Below are 12,602 nucleotides of genomic sequence, written 5' to 3' on the forward strand. Positions count from 1 at the left end.
ACAAACCGTTTGTATCCCCCCCCCCCCCGACAGAAAAATGCATCAATCTCAGAAAAATGCGCCGACAGAAAAATGCATCAATCTCAGATACAGCATCTGACCGAGGAAAACAGTGCCCCTCTGTCTCAGTATGTGTAGACCATGTATCTGATGCTGTCTGGACAAAAAGAGTATGACATGGCATACCATTTCTATCCAAACAGCATCAGATACATTGGGGAAAAAAGTATTTAGTCAGCCACCAATTGTGCAAGTTCTCCCACTTAAAAAGATGAGAGAGGCCTGTAATTTTCATCATAGGTACACGTCAACTATGACAGACAAAATTTCATTGTAGGATTTTGAATGAATTTATTTGCAAATTATGGTGGAAAATAAGTATTTGGTCAATAACAAAAGTTTCTCAATACTTTGTTATATACCCTTTGTTGGCAATGACACAGGTCAAATGTTTTCTGTAAGTCTTCACAAGGTTTTCACACACTGTTGCTGGTATTTTGGCCCATTCCTCCATGCAGATCTCCTCTAGAGCAGTGATGTTTTGGGGCTGTCGCTGGGCAACACAGACTTTCAACTCCCTCCAAAGATTTTCTATGGGGTTGAGATCTGGAGACTGGCTAGGCCACACCAGGACCTTGAAATGCTTCTTACGAAGCCACTCCTTCGTTGCCCGGGCGGTGTGTTTGGGATCATTGTCATGCTGAAAGACCCAGCCACGTTTCATCTTCAATGCTCTTGCTGATGGAAGGAGGTTTTCACTCAAAATCTCACGATACATGGCCCCATTCATTCTTTCCTTTACACGGATCAGTCATCCTGGTCCCTTTGCAGAAATACAGCCCCAAAGCATGATGTTTCCACCCCCATGCTTCACAGTAGGTATGGTGTTCTTTGGATGCAACTCAGCATTCTTTGTCCTCCAAACACGACGAGTTGAGTTTTTACCAAAAAGTTCTATTTTGGTTTCATCTGACCATATGACATTCTCCCAATCCTCTTCTGGATCATCCAAATGCACTCTAGCAAACTTCAGATGGGCCTGTACATGTACTGGCTTAAGCAGGGGGACACGTCTGGCACTGCAGGATTTGAGTCCCTGGCGGCGTAGTGTGTTACTGATGGTAGGCTTTGTTACTTTGGTCCCAGCTCTCTGCAGGTCATTCACTAGGTCCCCCCGAGTGGTTCTGGGATTTTTGCTCACCGTTATTGTGATCATTTTGACCCCACGGGGTGAGATCTTGCGTGGAGCCCCAGATCGAGGGAGATTATCAGTGGTCTTGTATGTCTTCCATTTCCTAATAATTGCTCCCACAGTTGATTTCTTAAAACCAAGCTGCTTACCTATTGCAGATTCAGTCTTCCCAGCCTGGTGCAGGTCTACAGTTTTGTTTCTGGTGTCCTTTGACAGCTCTTTGGTCTTGGCCATAGTGGAGTTTGGAGTGTGACTGTGTGAGGTTGTGGACAGGTGTCTTTTATACTGATAACAAGTTCAAACAGGTGCCATTTATACAGGTAACGAGTGGAGGACAGAGGAGCCTCTTAAAGAAGAAGTTACAGGTCTGTGAGAGCCAGAAATCTTGCTTGTTTGTAGGTGACCAAATACTTATTTTCCACCATAATTTGCAAATGAATTCATAAAAAATCCTACGATGTGATTTTCTGGATTTTTTTAAATCAATTTGTCTGACGTGTACCTATGATGAAAATTACAGGCCTCTCTCATCTTTTTAAGTGGGAGAACTTGCACAATTGGTGGCTGACTAAATACTTTTTTTCCCCACTGTGCATGGGCTGCCAATTCTTGAGCATTCATTGTATGAATTGTTTGCCCTTTGATTGTTTCATTTGATCCATTCCCCATTACATATGTCACCAGTAGGCCTAGTGAATGTACCGTTAATCCCAGTAATTTGGTTACATACATTTCTGTTAATGCATGTATTAATTAGTCATTTACGGTTCTCATTCTCGGAGTGGAAACATTGTTTGCACAGTTCACAACCTGCTACACTTGTGAGAAACAAGTTTTGGTTTATTTCATAACCATCATTCACAAGTTTTGTAAAACAAATTGTTGTCTCTTGTTTTGAGTGCTCCATGTGAGCAATGAGCATGTGTCTGGTTCCTCTGTCCTGATCAAATAAAATAAAATAAAATAAAATAAAATCAAATCAAAAAAAAAAAAAAATGGTCACATGCGCCGAATATAACAGGTGCAGACATTACAGTGAAATGCTTACTTACAGCCCTTAACCAACAGTGCATTTATTTTTTACAAAAAAAGTAAAAATAAAACAACAACAACAAAAAAAGTGTAGAGAGAAAAAAGAGCAGAAGTAAAATAAAGTGACAGTAGGGAGGCTATATATACAGGGGGGTACCATTGCAGAGTCAATGTGCGGGGGCACCGGCCAGTTGAGGTAGTTGAGTTAATATGTACATGTGGGTAGAGTTAAAGTGACTATGCATAAATAATTAACAGAGTAGCAGCAGCGTAAAAAGGATGGGGTGGGGGGGGCAGTGCAAATAGTCCGGGTAGCCATGATTAGCTGTTCAGGAGTCTTATGGCTTGGGGGTAGAAGCTGTTGAGAAGTCTTTTGGACCTAGACTTGGCACTCCGGTACCGCTTGCCGTGCGGTAGCAGAGAGAACAGTCTATGACTAGGGTGGCTGGAGTCTTTGACAATTTTGAGGGCCTTCCTCTGACACCGCCTGGTATAGAGGTCCTGGATGGCAGGAAGCTTGGCCCCAGTGATGTACTGGGCCGTACGCACTACCCTCTGTAGTGCCTTGCGGTCGGAGGCCAAGCAGTTGCCATACCAGGCGGTGATGCAACCAGTCAGGATGCTCTCGATGGTGCAGCTGTAGAATTATTTGAGGATCTGAGGACCCATGCCAAATCTTTTCAGTCTCCTGAGGGGGAATAGGCTTTGTCGTGCCCTCTTCACGACTGCCTTGGTGTGTTTGGACCATGATAGTACGTTGGTGATGTGGACACCAAGGAACTTGAAGCTCTCAACCTGTTCCACTACAACCCCGTCGATGAGAATGGGGGCGTGCTCAGTCCTCTTTTTTTTCCTGTAGTCCACAATCATCTCCTTTGTCTTGGTCACGTTGAGGGAGAGGTTGTTGTCTTGGCACCACACGGCCAGGTCTCTGACCTCCTCCCTATAGGCTGTCTCATCGTTGTCGGTGATCAGGCCTACCACTGTTGTGTCGTCGGCAAACTTAATGATGGTGTTGGAGTCGTGCCTGGCCATGCAGTCATGGGTGAACAGAGAGTACAGGAGGGGACTGAGCACGCACCCCTGAGGGGCCCCTGTGTTGAGGATCAGTGTGGCAGATGTGTTGTTACCTACCCTTACCACCTGGGGGCGGCCCGTCAGGAGGTCCAGGATCCAGTTGCAGAGGGAGGTGTTTAGTCCCAGGATCCTTAGCTTAGTGATGAGCTTAGAGGGCACTATGGTGTTGAATGCTGAGCTGTAGTCAATGAATAGCATTCTCACGTAGGTGTTCCTCTTGTCCAGGTGGGAAAGGGCAGTGTGGAGTGAAATAGAGATTGCATCATCTGTGGATCTGTTGGGGCGGTATGCAAATTGGAGTGGGTCTAGGGTTTCTGGGATAATGCTGTTGATGTGAGCCATTTCCAGCCTTTCAAAGCACTTCATGGCTACAGACGTCAGTGCTACGGGTCGGTAGTCATTTAGGCAGGTTATCTTAGAGTCCTTGGGCACGGGGACTATGGTGGTCTGCTTGAAACATGTTGGTATTACAGACTCAGTCAGGGACATGTTGAAAATGTCAGTGAAGACACTTGCCAGTTGGTCAGCACATGCTCGGAGTACACGTCCTGGTAATCCGTCTGGCCCTGCGGCCTTGTGAATGTTGACCTGCTTAAAAGTCTTACTCACATCGGCTACGGAGAGCGTGATCACATAGTCATCCAGAACAGCTGGTGCTCTCATGCATGCTTCAGTGTTGCTTGCCTCGAAGCGAGCATAGAAGTGGTTTAGCTCGTCTGATAGGCTTGTGTCACTGGGCAGCTCGCGGCTGTGCTTCCCTTTGTAGTCTGTAATAGTTTTCAAGCCCTGCCACATCCGACGAGCGTCAGAGCCAGTGTAGTATGATTCAATCTTAGTCCTGTATTAACTCTTTGCCTGTTTGATGGTTCGTCGGAGGTCATAGCGGGATTTCTTATAAGCGTCCGGGTTAGAGTCCCGTTCCTTGAAAGCGGCAGCTCTACCCTTTAGCTCAGTGCGGATGTTTCCTGTAATCCATGGCTTCTGGTTGGGGTATGTACGAACGGTCACTGTGGGGACGACATCATCGATGCACTTATTGATGAAGCCAGTGACTGATGTGGTGTACTCCTCAATGCTGTCTGAAGAATCCCGGAACATGTTCCAGTCTGTGCTAGCAAAACAGTCCTGTAGCTTAGCATCTGCATCATCTGACCACTTTTTTATTAACCGAGTCACTGGTGCTTCCTGCTTTAGTTTTTGCTTATAAGCAGGAATCAGGAGGATAGAGTTATGGTCAGATTTGCCAAATGGAGGGCGAGGGAGAGCTTTGTATGCGTCTCTGTGTGTGGAGTAAAGGTGGTCTAGAGTTTTTTTTCCTCTGGTTGCACATTTAACATGCTGGTAGAAATTAGGTAGAACGGATTTAAGTTTCCCTGCATTAAAGTCCCCGGCCACTAGGAGCGCTGCATCTGGATGAGCGTTTTCATGTTGATTTATGGCCTTGTACAACTCATTCAGTGCAATCTTAATGCCAGCATTGGTTTGTGGTGGTAAATAGACAGCTATGAAAAATATAGATGAAAACTCTCTTGGTAAATAGTGTGGTCTACAGCTTATCATAAGATACTCTACCTCAGGCGAGCAAAACCTCGAGACTTCCTTAGTATTTGATTTTGTGCACCAGCTGTTGTTTACAAATATACACAGACCGCCACCCCTTGTCTTACCGGAGTCAGCCGTTCTATCCTGCCGATGTAGCGTATAGCCCGCTAGCTGTATGAAATCCATGTCGTCGTTCAGCCATGACTCGGTGAAACATAAGATATTACAGTTTTTAATGTCCCGTTGGTAGGATAACCGTAATCTTAAGTCGTCCAATTTGTTCTCCAATGATTGAACGTTGGCTAATAGGATTGATGGAAGAGGCAGTTTACTCGCTCGCCGTCGGATCCTTACAAGGCACCCCGATCTACGTCCACGATATCTCTGTCTCTTCCTCACGCGAATGACGGGGATTTGGGCCTTGTCGGGTGTCTGTATGATATCCTTCGCGGCCGCCTCGTTGAAGAAAAAATCTTCATCCAATACGAGGTGAGTAATCGCTGTCCTGATATCCAGAAGCTCTTTTTGGTTATAAGAGACGATGGCAGAAACATTATGTACAAAATAAATTACAAATAACGCGGAAAAACACACATAATAGTACAATTGGTTAGAGGGCTGTAAAACGGCAGCCATCTTCTCCGGCGCTGTTCTGGTGAGATCACTGAGGAAAAAAATGATAACGTTGAGGCACCGCGTGCGCCTGAGCACGCATAGAAGTAGGCCTACCTGGCCTATTGCGAGCAAATATAGGATGTCTGATTTCTGATTGTCTTAACTCACCACATCCACCACTAATAAGCTGATCTTCTCAGTAATTTTTTCTTCACCTCACACAGTAGCTTAAATCAACAAAGTCATTTTATTTTTTACATCCTTTGTGAATAATAATAGTTTTTCACAGTATTTGTAAAATCTTACCAACACTCTCCTGGCCTCGATAATCACCAAGCCTCGGTGTGAAAGAGAAAAATATAATGCTCTGATGATCCCACATATCCAGTGGAAACGTCATAAAAAACAGCTTTCTGTTCCGAGCTCACTGGCACTGGAAACTCTAGGCAGACAGGTGGAGTAGAGAGATTAATATTATTTGAAAGAACCGTCATTTTCTGTTTTTTTTTTGTCGGTTTTAGGCTTATGTATTTTACTTAGTTGAGGATGGAATTTATAGGTCTGCTGCTGCATTGGCCTATAGGTTATCTCGGAGCTCCATGCGCTCATTTCTTTAGCTGCCAATAGATCACAGTGTAGGCCAAGGGGGGGCAAAGTACGGCTTGCGGGCATATCCAACATTTTTTAAATGTATTAAATATTATTATATTTGAGTTACGATTTTGGCCTAAAATGACTAATTCCATAATATACACACAACCTCCAATAGATGGTGCTGTTGCCTGGCAGCGCGCTCTGTATTTGGCCCTACAGTCAGATTCAGAATGCGCTCAGTCATCATAGCCACTTCATTGCTTGACGACTTTTGACGTGAAAAATGAGTGCTGCAAAAATGAGAAAAGTGGCCTCTGAATGTCGTGTGTTTAAAGAAGAATGGACAGCAAAATATTTTTTTGCCAATAAAGTGTTGCTGTTTTTAAGGAATATAATCTCAATAGTCATTTTTCAAGCAAGCATGCTAATAACTACGCTAGCAATCTGTCCTCTCAGGAAAAGGCAAGGAAGGCCTTAAAACCTGCCACAAACTTAAAAGCCCAACAAAACACGTTTACTAAACGGTGCTCTACTCAATCAAATGTATTTATAAAGCCCTTTTTACATCAGCAGATGTCACAAAGTGCTATACAGAAACCCAGCCTAAAACCCAAAACAGCGAGCAATGCAGATGTAGAAGCACATGGCTAGGAAAAACTCCCTAGAATGGCAGAAACTTAGGAAGAAACCTAGAGAGGAACCAGGCTCTGAGGGGTGGCCAGTCCCCTTCTGGCTGTGCCGGGTGGAGATTATAACAGTACATGGCCATTAAGGCCAGATTTTTCTCCAAGATGTTCAAACATTCATAGATGACCAGCAGGGTCAAATAATAATCACAGTGGTTGTAGAGGTTGCAACAGGTCAGCACATCAGGAGTAAATGTCACTTGGCTTGTCATAGCCGGGCATTTAGAGGTTGAAATAGCAGGTGCTGTAGAGAGAGAGAGTTGAAAACAGCAGGTCTGGGACAAGGTAGCACTTCCGGTGAACAGGTCAGGGTTCCATATCCGCAGCAGAAGAGTTGAAACTGGAGCAGCAGCACGACCAGGTGGACTGAGGACAGCAAGAAGTCATCAGGCCAGGTAGTCCTGAGGAATGGTCCTAGGGCTCAGGTCCTCCGGAAGGGGAGGGAGAGCTTGCCTTAGAGACTCCATAGCTAAGGCAAGCTACAGTGCCTTGCAAAAGTATTCATCCCCCCTGGCGTTTTTCCTATTTTGTTGCATTACAACCTGTAATTTAAATGGATTTTTATTTGGATTTCATGTAATGGGGACATACACAAAATAGTCCAAATTGGTCGCTGGTACTAATCCCCGAGCCGACTAGGTGAAAAATCTGTCGATGTACCCTTGAGCAAGGCACTTAACCCTAATTGCTTCTGTAAGTCGCTCTAGATAAGAGCGTCTGCTAAATAACTAAAAATGTAAAAATGTGAAGTGAAATGAAAAAAATAACTTGTTTCAAAAAATTATATAAAATAAATAACGAAAAAGTGGTGCGTGCATATGTATTCACCCCCTTTGCTATGAAGCCCCTAAATAAGATCTGGTGCAACCAATTACCTTCAGAAGTCACATAATTAGTTAAATAAAGTCCACCTGTGTGCAATCTAAGTGTCACATGATCTGTCACATGATCTCAGTATATATACACCTGTTCTGAAAGGCCCCAGAGTCTGCAACACCACTAAGCAAGGGGCACCACTTGAAGAAAAAAGCAGATGGCTTCGATCTTTTTTCTATAGCACTGGATGAGAGTACTGACATCAGAGACACTGCTCAACTTTACATTTTTGTCATAGGAATAAATGAGAACTTTGAAATAACAGAGGAACTTCTTGAGATGGAATCAATGATGGGAACAACAAGGGGCTCTGACTTATATGACAGGGTGTCTCTGCCTGCTTGGAAAAAATGAATCTACCGTGGAGCAAGCTGACAAATGTCACAACAGATGGATCACCAAATCTAATATGAAAAATGAAGGCTTCACATGTTTTGTCATGCATATAGTATGTGGCCCTTCACTTGGTTTCAAAAACTCAATGTGGCCCTTTGGCCAAAAGGTTTGCCCACCCCTGGTGTAGGCTATCAATGTGTCCATATGGCAGTGGCTGGTGCAGTCACCTTAGTTGAATTTTAACTTTTTGATTTTTATAATTTTTTATTCAGATTGGTATGATTAACCACATCACAATGATTTTTAGAAATGAAAATGTTATTATTGAAATGAAACTGTTTCAAGAAAATGCACATATAAAAAATTATCATTACTGGCACGCAGATCGGTAGAAATGGTAGGATAAATTGTAAGCTTCCCCAAAATGGAAACTCAGGAGCTGCCTATGGTCATTAGGATAACACTTCCACCAACCACAAGGGTGCCTGGCACTGAACATTTCAGGCATTCGTTTGATTGGCCTGCTGGACCCTGCAAAACTTAGATAACTAGTAATTGTATTTATTATTATTATTATTATTTTTTTTTTCACCTTTATTTAACCAGGTAAGCCAGTTGAGAACAGGTTCTCATTTACAACTGCGACCTGGCCAAGATAAAGCAAAGCAGTGCAATAAAAACAACACAGAGTTACATATGGGGTAAAAAACATAAAGTCAAAAATACAACAGAAAATATATATACAGTGTGTGCAAATGTAGCAAGTTATGGAGGTAAGGCAATAAATAGGCTATAGTGCAAAATAATTACAATAGAATTAACACTGGAATGCTAGATGTGCAAGAGATTATGTGCAAATAGAGATACTGGGGTGCAAAAGAGCAAAATAAATAACAATATAGGGATGAGGTAGTTGGGTGGGCTAATTTCAGATGGGCTGTGTACAGGTGCAGTGATCGGTAAGGTGCTCTGACAACTGATGCTTAAGGTTATTGAGGGAGATAAGAGTCTCCAGCTTCAGAGATTTTTGCAATTTGTTCCAGTCATTGGCAGCAGAGAACTGGAAGGAATGGCAGCCAAAGGAGGTGTTGGCTTTGGGAATGACCAGTGAGATATACCTGCTGGAGCGCAGACTACGGGTGGGTGCTGCTATGGTGACCAATGAGCTAAGATAAGGCGGGGATTTGCCTAGCAGTGATTTATAGATGGCCTGGAGCCAGTGGGTTTGACGACGAACATGTAGAGAGGACCAGCCAACAAGAGCGTACAGGTCACAGTGGTGGGTAGTGTATGGGGCTTTGGAGACAAAACGGATGGCACTGTGATAGACTACATCCAATTTGCTGAGTAGAGTGTTGGAGGCTATTTTGTAAATGACATCGCCGAAGTCAAGGATCGGTAGGATAGTCAGTTTTACGAGGGCATGTTTGGCAGCATGAGTGAAGGAGGCTTTGTTGCGAAATAGGAAGCCGATTCTAGATTTAACTTTGGATTGGAGATTCTTTATGTGAGTCTGGAAGTTGAGTTTACAGTCTAACCAGACACCTAGTTATTTGTAGTTGTCCACATACTCTAGGTCAGACCCGTCGAGAGTGGTGATTCTAGTCGGGTGGGCGGGTGCCAGCAGCGTTCGATTGAAAAGCATGCATTTAGTTTTGCTAGTGTTTAAGAGCAGTTGGAGGCTACTGAAGGAGTGTTGTATGGCATTGAAGCTCGTTTGGAGGTTTGTTAACACAGTGTCCAATGAAGGGCCAGATGTATACAAAATGGTGTCGTCTGCGTAGAGGTGGATCTGAGAGTCACCAGCAGCAAGAGCGACATCATTGATATACACGGAGAAAAGTGTCGGCCCAAGAATTGAACCCTGTGGCACCCCCATAGAGACTGCCATAGGTCCAGACAACAGGCCCTCCGATTTGACACACTGAACTCTATCTGAGAAGTAGTTGGTGAACCAGGCGAGGCAGTCATTTGAGAAACCAAGGCTATTTAGTCTGCCAATAAGAATGCGGTGGTTGACAGAGTCGAAAGCTGGTGCGCACCAACAACACACAATAAGAGAACCTCATAACTCAGGCACACAATACTGTCTGTCACGCCTGCTCCTGCTCACGCTCCCCCTCCTTGGCGCTGAAGGGCACCAGGCTGCCCATCATTACGCACACCTGTCACCATCGTTACACACATCAGCGCTTCATTGGACTCACCTGAACTTCATCACTGCTTTATTACCTCCCATATATCTGTCTGTTCCTCAGTTTGATCCCCGTGTCTGCATTGATGTTGTTTCGTTTCCCCTGTCCAGATGCTGTCCGTGTTTTGTTCCATGTCTTTTATTTATTAAATCATCACCCTGTACTTGCTTCCCATCTCCCAGCGTCTGTCGAACCGAGATCGTTACAACTGTCTATGAGGGTCGCTACAATATGTTGGATTCACGTTTCCATCTCAACCAAAAATCTAAGTTAAAGAATAGCACTAAATAAAATATTTAAATGCACTTAAAATAAAGTTTGATTTGATTTAGTCCTATTCTTCAACTTTGAGTATGGAAGCTGATTCATGTCTTAATCTTTAAGAGTCTGGGGGGGTGGGTTATACTAAGCTAACACATGGAATTGTTTAAAGATGGTCATACCAAGGATATTTTAGCTATTTGTTCTGAAGTGTCTGTCCTATATGTAAGACAAATAAGAAAGATCAGGATTTATAATATTTTTTACTCATACCCTTTTTTAAGAACTAAACTACTTCTATATATATTGTACGTCCATTCATTTTTTAAACTGGTACCGTGTTACCTTCAGACGAGGCTTGTGAGGCTTGTGGAAGTCCTAGAGAAAAACGACCGAAATGTACAGCACGTGTTCTTGAAATTCTCATCTTTCTATAGAGTGGTCATATTTAGTTTTTAGGCCAAACCGTTCGGATGGTACAGACGTTTTCGTGAGAAGACCAATTTTTGGGTTGTCTCATGGTCTGACAAACATCGCTGTAGCTCGGACAGCAGAAGGCAGCCATTTGCCCACGCAAAAAAAATGGCTACAGTATATCTATCTTAAAGAGAAGGATTTAGATTGGGATTTTTGTATTATTCTAATTTCATTTCCACAGTGGCGCGGACATCGACTATAGGGGGTTGTTTAATGTGTTGACATGATAGTTCAGCTGAAACATACACAGCTTGTTTCCAAAGCTAAGCACGGTAAATAGAGGGAGGCTTCTGGATGGTAGACTTGTTCTCAATGAAGTGCACTACCCCTCATATACCAGTAGGAGTTAATGTTCAGGCAGGAATCTTTGGACTGGCTTCACATTTTATTTCAATATATATTTTTATTTAGGTTGATGGCATGACGTTAAAACAACGACGTAAAATATTTTTCATGTTTCTACGTGGAATTTTCAACACAATTTCAACGCATACATAGTTCTGATGATTGTGTTGAAATTAGATTGATGTAACAACTTGTTAGTCAGGTTAAGTCAGTGTATTTAAGTAGAAGTTTTACCCTAATTGCAACGCTGTGTCACGTCTACTCGACATCGCCGGTTTACTAATCACTGGCTCTGACAACCATCATTACCCGCACCTGCGCCTCATCATGAGACTCTCCTGGACTCCATCACTTCACTGATTACTTCCTCTATATCTGTCACTCCCTTAGGTTCATTCACCAGGCAGTATTGATTATGTGTTTCATGTCCAGACGCTACTCCTGTTTTGTATCGTTCCATGTTCATAGTTTTATTAAACTTACCACCTGCTTCTCAACTCCCAGTGGCATCGTTACAGAATACTGCCTCAACAAATGGAAGCAGTAGGAAATCAGGACATCTCCCAGACGGTCGACGAACAGGGATACCTACTTCATCAACACCACGACCAGTTGGAGCAACTGGGGACTGCTATGGAAGAGTTCTTCGCAGTCTTCAACGTCTCAAACATACCCGAGAGGCATTGCCTTCAACTAGCGGAGGATACTCTGCCACCAGTCAACCCAGCGAGCCAGCACACCAGTCCATTCAGCAGCCCGCCCAGGTCAGCGATGCCCGTTTGTCCCTCCCAGATATATATGACGGAACCCCATCTAAATGTCATGGCTTCCTACTACAGTGCTCCCTCTATTTTGCACACCAGATGGGAGCCCCCACAACCGAGAGGTCAATGGTTGCCACTGTTATTTCTCTGCTGACTGGGCGGGCGTTGGAATGGGCCACGGCCGTCTGGGAGAGAGGAGAGGAGGAGCTGGATTCGTATGAGGGATTCATGGCTCTGTTCAGAGGTATCTTCGATCATACCCCCGGAGGGCAGAAAGGGGGGTGAGCACCTACTCCAACTACGGCAGGATGACCAGACTGCTGCCGAGTATGCGCTCACCTTCCGGACAGTAGCAGCATCCAGCGGATGGAATGAGCCGGCGCTCCGTACGCTATTCAGATGAGGACTGCGCGAGGAGGTCCAGACGGAATTGGCATGTTGAGATGACAACCTCTCCTTGGACGCACTTATTGCAATGGACATCCGTCTGGATAACCTACTTCGGGAGCGTAGGTACCCTAATCGCTTCTCTCCCTCCCTCAGTGAACACTCTGTATCAGAGCCTGAACCAATGGAGGTAGGGATCACACGTCTCCCCGCGACACAGACG

The sequence above is a fragment of the Coregonus lavaretus genome (assembly GCF_964263955.1).
Source record: "Coregonus lavaretus genome assembly, chromosome: 5".
NCBI classification, from domain to species: domain Eukaryota; kingdom Metazoa; phylum Chordata; class Actinopteri; order Salmoniformes; family Salmonidae; genus Coregonus; species Coregonus lavaretus.